The sequence below is a fragment of the Tupaia chinensis genome, unplaced genomic scaffold (genome assembly GCF_000334495.1).
Source record: "Tupaia chinensis unplaced genomic scaffold, TupChi_1.0 Scaffold000050_1, whole genome shotgun sequence".
Taxonomy (NCBI): Eukaryota; Metazoa; Chordata; class Mammalia; order Scandentia; family Tupaiidae; genus Tupaia; species Tupaia belangeri.
In genome coordinates, this window is record NW_006159508.1 from 3,106,637 (window position 1) to 3,114,694 (window position 8,058).

At 45.6% G+C, this 8,058-nt stretch overlaps 1 non-coding gene and 2 pseudogenes across 1 annotated transcript; 2 read left to right on the forward strand and 1 right to left on the reverse strand.

The window, feature by feature from the left end:
* Positions 1-2,192: 2,192 nt before the first annotated feature.
* On the forward strand, positions 2,193-2,690 carry LOC106735855 (elongin-C pseudogene; annotated as a pseudogene).
* Positions 2,691-4,686: 1,996 nt separating this feature from the next.
* LOC102472037 (WAP four-disulfide core domain protein 2 pseudogene) lies at positions 4,687-5,057 on the forward strand (annotated as a pseudogene).
* A 507-nt stretch (positions 5,058-5,564) lies between these two features.
* LOC114009481 (U6 spliceosomal RNA) lies at positions 5,565-5,670 on the reverse strand. Its single transcript, XR_003550889.1, has one exon. It is a non-coding gene; the product is annotated as a U6 spliceosomal RNA (small nuclear RNA).
* Positions 5,671-8,058: the final 2,388 nt, after the last annotated feature.

An 8,058-nucleotide genomic window follows, 5' to 3' on the forward strand; every position in this document is an offset into this window, starting at 1 on the left:
TTTTCTTTTCCTCAAAGATTTTTTTCAGCAACAGGTTAAATAAAAAAAGGAAAGGATTTAAAAAAAAAAAAAAAAAGTTTACTTCTTTTCTTATGCACTTTAATTACCTTACAGAATAAAAATCTGTATCATTCCTATCTTTTTAACTTCCAAACTACATCAATGAAAATAAATTAAAACACAGTGAATGCTGACTCAAATGCCCAGTATCTTTCTGCAAATGTACAAGTAATTGCTTCATTTAATGCTCACAATAACTCTATGGGATACGTTGTTATGTACCCTACCCTACCTATAAATGAGAAAACAGACAAGAAGTCACTATGACATACAGCTAAGAAAAGACAGATTAACAATATGTACTCACTGGCTATGTCATATACTGAATCCCAGAAGGAATTTATGTATTTCCTCATGGCTGTGATCAATGTATTTGTTATATTATGTTCCTCACTTGGTATTATTACTTCAAGATTATTTATTTCTTCCGTGCGTGAAAGAAACAGAGGAGGGAGAGAGAAACTCCACCAGGTTCCCAACACCACCATCCACCCTGGCAAACTCAGGGAAGTCTCCAGACCCCCTCCCACGTGGGTCTGCCGTGTAGAGCACATTTTACTGCTATGTCACTATCTGGATACCTCACTTGGTATCATTCATTTCCTCACAGATCCATTTGAAGGGTCACTTCTTTTTTTTTAGGAGAGGTTTTTTGCTCTAGGGTATGTGTGCTCACCAGAAAGCCAGAGAGAGACAGAGAGTGAGAAATCACTTCCTGGAGGGATGATCACGACACAATCCCTTCTCCATTCTCTTCTCAGGAGCTTAAGCACACACACACACACACACACACACACACACACACACACACACACAGACACAGACACCCAGCGTTGAGTTTAAGTCATCAGGTCTGGGACTTGAACTGTGGATGACTACATGGAAGTCCAGCAACATAACCATTTCGCCATCTGCTGGTTCCACTGAATGGTCACTTCTTTAGGGTAAGTGCCAGGATAAAGGTAATGATGAATAAAAAGGTCATTCTTCCAAAGTCATTGGACTAGCTGCAGAGAACTTGGCTCGTGCTTTAAAGTTTGTAGCTGCTTCCGTTATTCTGCTGGAGCACTCTTTCTTCCCATAATCGCCTCCACTGGGTTGCCCTTGCATTTTTTTTGGGGGGAGAGGTTTTAGCTATAGGGCGCGTGCGCTCACCAGACAGACAGAGACATAGAGACAGAAAGCGAGAAATCACCCCCCAGGGGGGATGGTCACGCCGCAATCCTTCCTCCTCCATTCTCCTCTCAGGATCTTGGGCACGCACGCACACGTGCCCGGCATGAATTTTAAGCCACAGGGTCCGGAACGCGAACCGCGGTAGACTACGTGGGAGTCCAGCAACATAGCCATTACGCTAACTGCTGGTTCCCCCCCTTTTTTTTTTTAATTGACACTGGGTCCATGTACTGTTCAGACAGAGAAAGAGGGAGAGCACTCACTAGAGGGGCATGGTCACACCTATCCATTTCTCCATCCTGTTGGACTTAGGGCACACATACACATGTGCCTGGTGTGATTAAAAACCACCGTGGCTGAGATTCAAATCCTGTGGTCACCATGTAGGTAGGATGTGGCTCCCCTAAACACCAGAACACAGAGCTGGACCGCTTACTGGTAAATAGGTTCTTGAGTGCACATTCAAACACTGTAACAGGACTGGCCCAGTGGCCTAATGGTTTAAGGGAGCCAGATCCCACACGGGTAATGAAGGTTCACATGTCAGCCCCAGCAGCTTGCAAAACATGCTGGATGCATGTGCATGCTCAAAAGCCCTCACGAGATGGAGAAACAGAAAAGGGATTGTAGCATGATGATGATCTCTCCCTCTCTCTGTTGAGTACACACGCCCTCTGACAAATTAAAACAAAAACGCCCACCTGCTCTAAGAAGGTACTACCCATCATACACAAATCTCCTTCACAGTTCATCATTGGGGGCCAGTTGGTGGTATGGTGGTTAAGGCTGCTAGATCTCACGACTAATTACATGGTTTAAGTATCAGACCCAGCAGCTTAAAAAACATGCCAGGTATGTGTGCAAGCATGCCTAAAAGCCCTACCAGAAAACTAAGAAAAAGAGACTGTGTGGCTGTGTGGCTGCACCAGAACCCATGGGGGTAGGCATGGGTAGAAATGGATAGGTGTGACCATACCCCTCTAGTGAGTGCTCTCCTGGGGTGGAGGTGGCCCTGGATTAGGTGCTGTGGCGGTAGGCAGGGACTCCGCTCTGGTGGCTAATGAAAAACTACTAAAGTTCCTGTGGAAGCAAAGTAAAAGTTCATAAGGACATAAATGATGGGAAGGAGAAAACTTAAGGTGGCTGTGAAGGCCCTACTGCCATGTATGTCTAATTGATAGATCTTCTGATGGTTATGAATTTCTTGTAAAAAGAGAACATGTACTGACATCAGGAACAATAAAAGCCATGTTGAGTGGTCCAGATCAGTTTGCTGAGAACAAAACCAATGAGGTCAATTTTAGAACAATTCCTTCACACGTGCTATCAAAAGTATGCAAGTATTTTACCTACAAGGTTCGCTACAGTGACAGCTCCGTTGAGATTCCTGAATTATCAATTGCACCTGAAATTGCAATGAACTGCTGATGGCCGTGAACTTCCTAGATTGCTAAATAAAATAAATTATAATAAACTGTTAACTTTGTTCAGTATTAAAAAAGATAGAGAGAGAGGGACCAGCAGATGGTATAATGGTTACATCGCTGGACTCAACTGTGCTGAGTCCCAGACCCAGTGGCTTCAAACTGATGCCAGGCACATGTGCATATGTACCCAAAATCCCAAGAGGAGAACAGAAGGGATTATGGTGTGGCCATCTCCCCGGGGGGGGGGGAGGGTTTCTAGCTTTCTGTCTCTCTATCTCTCTCCATCTCTCCTGTGAGCACCTGCACCCTATAGCAAAAATCTCAAAAAAATAAAAAAGAGAGAGAGAGATTGCAATATGACCAGCCCCCCAGTGCAGGCAGGGAGACACAGATATTTTCTCTGTGTCTCTCTGGTGAGTGCACATGTACTCTAGCACAATTAAAAAAAAAAAAAAAGGATCACATGGGTTTCTCTGAAAAATTACAGGCAATTACTACAAACAACCTTATTCTCACTGACTCCTTTTAGCATAATTAATTCCACTTTTAACCTAAATGTATGACTTGAATGCACTGTTGTGGAGTGTCAAGTAATGTCTTGCTAGGAACTCTGTCTTGCCAGTGTGACTTAAAGACAGACTCAGAGAGCAGACAGAACCTCGGAAAGAAATGGTTTTGATACTGTCAATGTTGTAGGCTTTTTTTTTTTTTAAGTGATTGAGATGGAGAACTGAGACCATCCAACAAATGAAAGAAGACAGAATAGTATTATGAACTCCCAAATACCTAGTCCTATAGCCAGTTCTGTCCCAGCCACACCTTCCTCCACTTCCTTCTTCATGTTTTATTTTGGAATAAACCCTGGAGTGTAGGCATTTATCCCAGAGTCCTTTCTCACTCTCCCTGCTTGTCGAATTAACCAAGTGTTCACAACTGGAGTCAGGAAATGTCCATGGCTTCAGTCTGAGGCTCCCGAGACAGGCCAACTGTCTCCAGGGTGATGCGATGTCTTAGGGTAGGGATGAGATGACTATCTATTACCTTGTGTGTGGTTCCACGCCCATGAAACAAAGTTATTTATTCATCAAACAATAAAGCTAGGGGCCAGCAGGTGGCCTGGTGATTAATTAAGGTGCTGGATTCCCACATGGTCAACCGCGGCTTAAAGTGCTACACCCTGTGGCTTGAAAATCACTCCAGGAGCAAGTGTGTGCACGCCCAAAGTCCTGAATGGAGAAGGGATTGTAGTATGGCCATCTCCCTGGGGGGTAATTTCTCACTCTCCCTCTCTCCGTCTCTCTCTGGCAAACATACATGCCTACGGCAAAAACCGAGGGAAAAAAAAATAAATAAAGCTGATGAACGCCTAATATATGCCAGGCTCCTCAGACCCACAGAGGGATATATAAAGATGAATTAAAGACAGAGTTTAAATATGAGTCAGCCAGTGGCACAGAGATTAGGGAGCTAGACCTCACATGGACAGCTGTACAGTTTGCATACCCCAAAACCCAAGAGACTAGAGGTGAAGGGATTGCAGCACGGCCATACCCCTTGGGGATGATTTCTTACTTTCCTTCTCTCTGTCTCTCTCTCTGGCAAGTGCACATTCCCCACAGCAAAACTAAAATAAGTAAATAAATAAATAAATAAGTGTCGTAAGATTTCATCAATGGGGGAAGCTGGATGAAGAGTACACCACTCTTCAGGGGGGCCAGCAGGTGGCATGGCGGTTGAGGGTGCTGGACTACTACATGGTCCACCATGGTTCGAGTCCTGCACCTGGCAACTTGTTTTCTCACTTTCCCACTCTCTCTCTCCCACACTGTCCCTCTCGGGTCAAATAAAAATAAAGTTAAATAAAATAATTATTTTAAAAAAATACACCACAACTCACTATACTACTTTTGCAGCTTCCTGTAAGTAGAAAATTATTTTAAAATAAAAAAGGATTAAAAAAAAGTAACAAAAACTTAGCCTAAAAAAGTTCACGAGCAATGCCTACTCCTAGCCCAGTAGCACCATGCCCACCCACTGCCTTAATCCACTCGCCACTGTCCTCCTTGGCCTGCTGCTGGTGGACCTCTCCCGGCTACAGGCCAAGAAGCAGAAAAAATGGGGGTGTGCCCAGAGCTAATGGAGGACGCAAACTGCACGGAGGAGTGCACCTCAGACAGAGAGTGTCCCTACAACCTCGAGTGCTGCCAGGCAGGCTGCTTTGCTATCGGCCCGATGCCCAGTGAAAAGTAAGGTTCGTGTCCCAAGACAGACATCAGCTACCCACAGCTTGGACTCTGCGTAGGTCAGTGCCACACGATCAGTGAGTGTCCTGGTCAGATAAAATGCTGCCTCAACGGCTGCGGGAAGGGGTCCTGTGTCACACCCACCTTCTGAGCCTCAGCCACTACCAGCCCAAGGAGCTGGTAGGGGACCTTTCTACCTGGCCCAGCCCAGCTGCACCCCTCTTTCTGGCCTCTACATTCCCTTCTGGGCCAATCACAGTGTCTCTTCTTTTTCTAACCAATAAAGCGACTACTTTAAGCAAAAAAAAAAAAAAAAAAAAAAAAAAGGCCACGAGCTAGCAAAAGGTAAAATAACCCCCCCCACAACAATCTTTATCCGTGTAAGTTAAAAATAAAATGTAGAAAGTGACAAGTGCCATAATAAACATACATTGAACTCAGAAGACGGTAACTGTTCTTTCATCTGGAGGATTATGATAGGCTTTTTTGAGAAAGTGGCAATTTCATTTTGCAAAGAATAACCAACACAAGCAAATTCAGGGTTTTTTGAAGGCATGAAAACTGCTAAGAAACAACTCATTTTTTTTTAATTTTTAAAAATTTATTTATTTACATTCATTCACTATACATCATTACAGCGTACAAAATGAGGTTTTTCAAAAATATGGAACGCTTCACGAATTTGCGTGTCATCCTTGCGCAGGGGCTATGCCAATCTTCTCTGTATCGTTCCAATTTAGTATATGTGCTGCCAAAGCGAGCACAAGAAACAACTCTTAAAAAGAGAAAAGATGCCTAAGGAAAGTAACAAGTGATCAAGATGGAAAGGAAAATGGGGGCCTGAAGTTTATCTGACGGCTCTAAAACGGGTACCACTTGTTGAAACAATTGCTATGAAGCTGGTACTTTAACTATGCCATGTCATATTTATAGGCACATATGTGCCCAGAAAAGGAGCCAGGTTATCAAACTGTTCACAGTGGTTACCCCAAGAGAAATGGGGGGATTGGTCGGTAGGGGATTATACAGGTAGGAATTCAGTTTTTACTCTATCTATGAATCGTTGATTTTTTCACAATTAGATTATGTTCAAGTATTGCCTACATGATTTTTTAAATAACTTTTTAAAGTTTATTTAATTTTTTTCATGGCAGAGGCAAGCAGGCAGGCAGGCTGGCACCCTCAACAGGGTCTACACACCATAGATCCATCCTTCCTGGCACCAGGCACCAGCCTCTTGGAAGACAATCCCTCCACAGATGGGGGGCGGTGAGGAGGTGGATAGAAATGGGGTTGGTCCCAGCAGGACCCAAGGGCACCACATCCACCCTGCACCCAAGTTCCACTACTACCACATTTCAATATACAAAGAAACAATCACACAATAGGGTCCCTGCTCCCATGAAAACCCAGTACTGCAGTAGGTCCAGCAGACATGCTTGTCCACTGCTCACCTCCCACTGTGCAGATTTGAGGATGGGCACCAGTCCTTCGGCCAGCCCCTAAGAGGCCACCAACCAGCACTGGTCCGTGGACGAGGGAATGAAGACCCCTGTGTTAGGGGACAAATGAAAATTCTTAAAAAACAAAATAATGGCCAGAAACCAAGTAGAGATGGTGGGAAACAAGAGAAAGGGGTCAGGTCAGAAAAGGAATGGGAGTAGCAAATAGTCGTGATGCTCAGAGGAAAAGAAAGCCCTGCTCAGGACCAGCAGTTGGCGTAATGGCTACGTTGTTGGACTCCCATGTAGTTGACTGCAGTTCGAGTCCTGGACCCGGCGACTTAAACTCACATCAGGCACGTATGCGTGTGTGCCCAAGATCCCGAGAGGAGAATGGAGAGGAAAATGGAGGAGAAGAGATTGTGGCATGGGAACCAGCAGTTAGCGTAATGGCTATGTCGCTGGACTCCCTTGTAGTCGACTGCGGTTTGCGTCCCAGACCCGGTGGCTTAAAACTCATGCCGGGCGCATGTGCGTGTGTGCCCAAGATCCTGAGAGGAGAATGGAGGAGAAGGGATTGCGGCGTGACCATCCCCTCTGGGGGGTGATTTCTCACTTTCTGTCTCTATGTCTCTCTCTGTCTGGCGAGCGCACGCGCCCTACAGCGAAAATCTCTCCAAAGGAAAAAAAAAAGAGAGAGAGAAATTGTGGCATGGCCATGACTCTTGGGGGGTGATTTCTCACTTTCCCTCTCTCGGTCTCTGTCTCTCTCCAGTGAGCGCATATGCCCTAAGGCAACAATTTGGCAACAAGTGGATTCATTCATTCAAAACAAATCACCATTTTCCCCCATTTATTGATAAAATATCATGTGCACAAGTGAGGGGATAAGCGAGGGAGAAGAGTACTCACCACAGGGATTGGCCATGGCACAATCCCCTTCCTCCAGTCCGCCGGCCTGTTGGATCCTGGGCACTAGTGTATGTGCCTGATGTGTGTTGGGGCCAACAAGTCAGGGGATCTGAACCCCCCTGAACCACCATCACCATGTGGGATCTAGCAGCACATTACCATTGTGCCATGGAGCCAGTTCCACATTTGAGCAGCTGCCACGTGCCAAGCTTGATGGCAGGTTGCAAGATGGGAGGAGACCACATGCACAATGGGAACACGTGCGGCAGCAGTTTCCGGGGGGCCCGAGGGTGCAGTCGGCCAGATGGCTAGCACACAAGCAAAGAGAAATGGAAAAAGATAGAGAGATAGAGAGAGAGAGAGAAAGGGAGAAACAGAAGGCCCAAAGTGGCAGGAGATGCCGGGCATGTGTGTGTGTTTGTGTGTGTGTGTATGCCCAAGATCCCGAGAAGAGAATGGAGGAAAACGGACTGCGGTGTGGCCACTGCCCCAAGGGGGGCAGGGTCATGTCTCTGTCTGTCTTTTCAGTGAGTGCATGCGCCTTATAGCAAAAACCTCTCTTTAAAAAAAAGTCGTAGGAGATGACAATAATAAAATGAAAAGAAACGAAACAATGGGAGACAAAGCTTAGACGCATCCCGCCGTCACAGTCCCATTAATGTGAGGTATCCAGAGCTGCTCCAACAAGTGCACAAAACTGGAGGGGTGCCAGTCACTGTCCTGGACCTCTCGGAGGGATGGGGTAGGTCAGAGGACCAAGCAGAGCCTGAGGCTTTCTCTAATGAAAAAAGCAAGTAA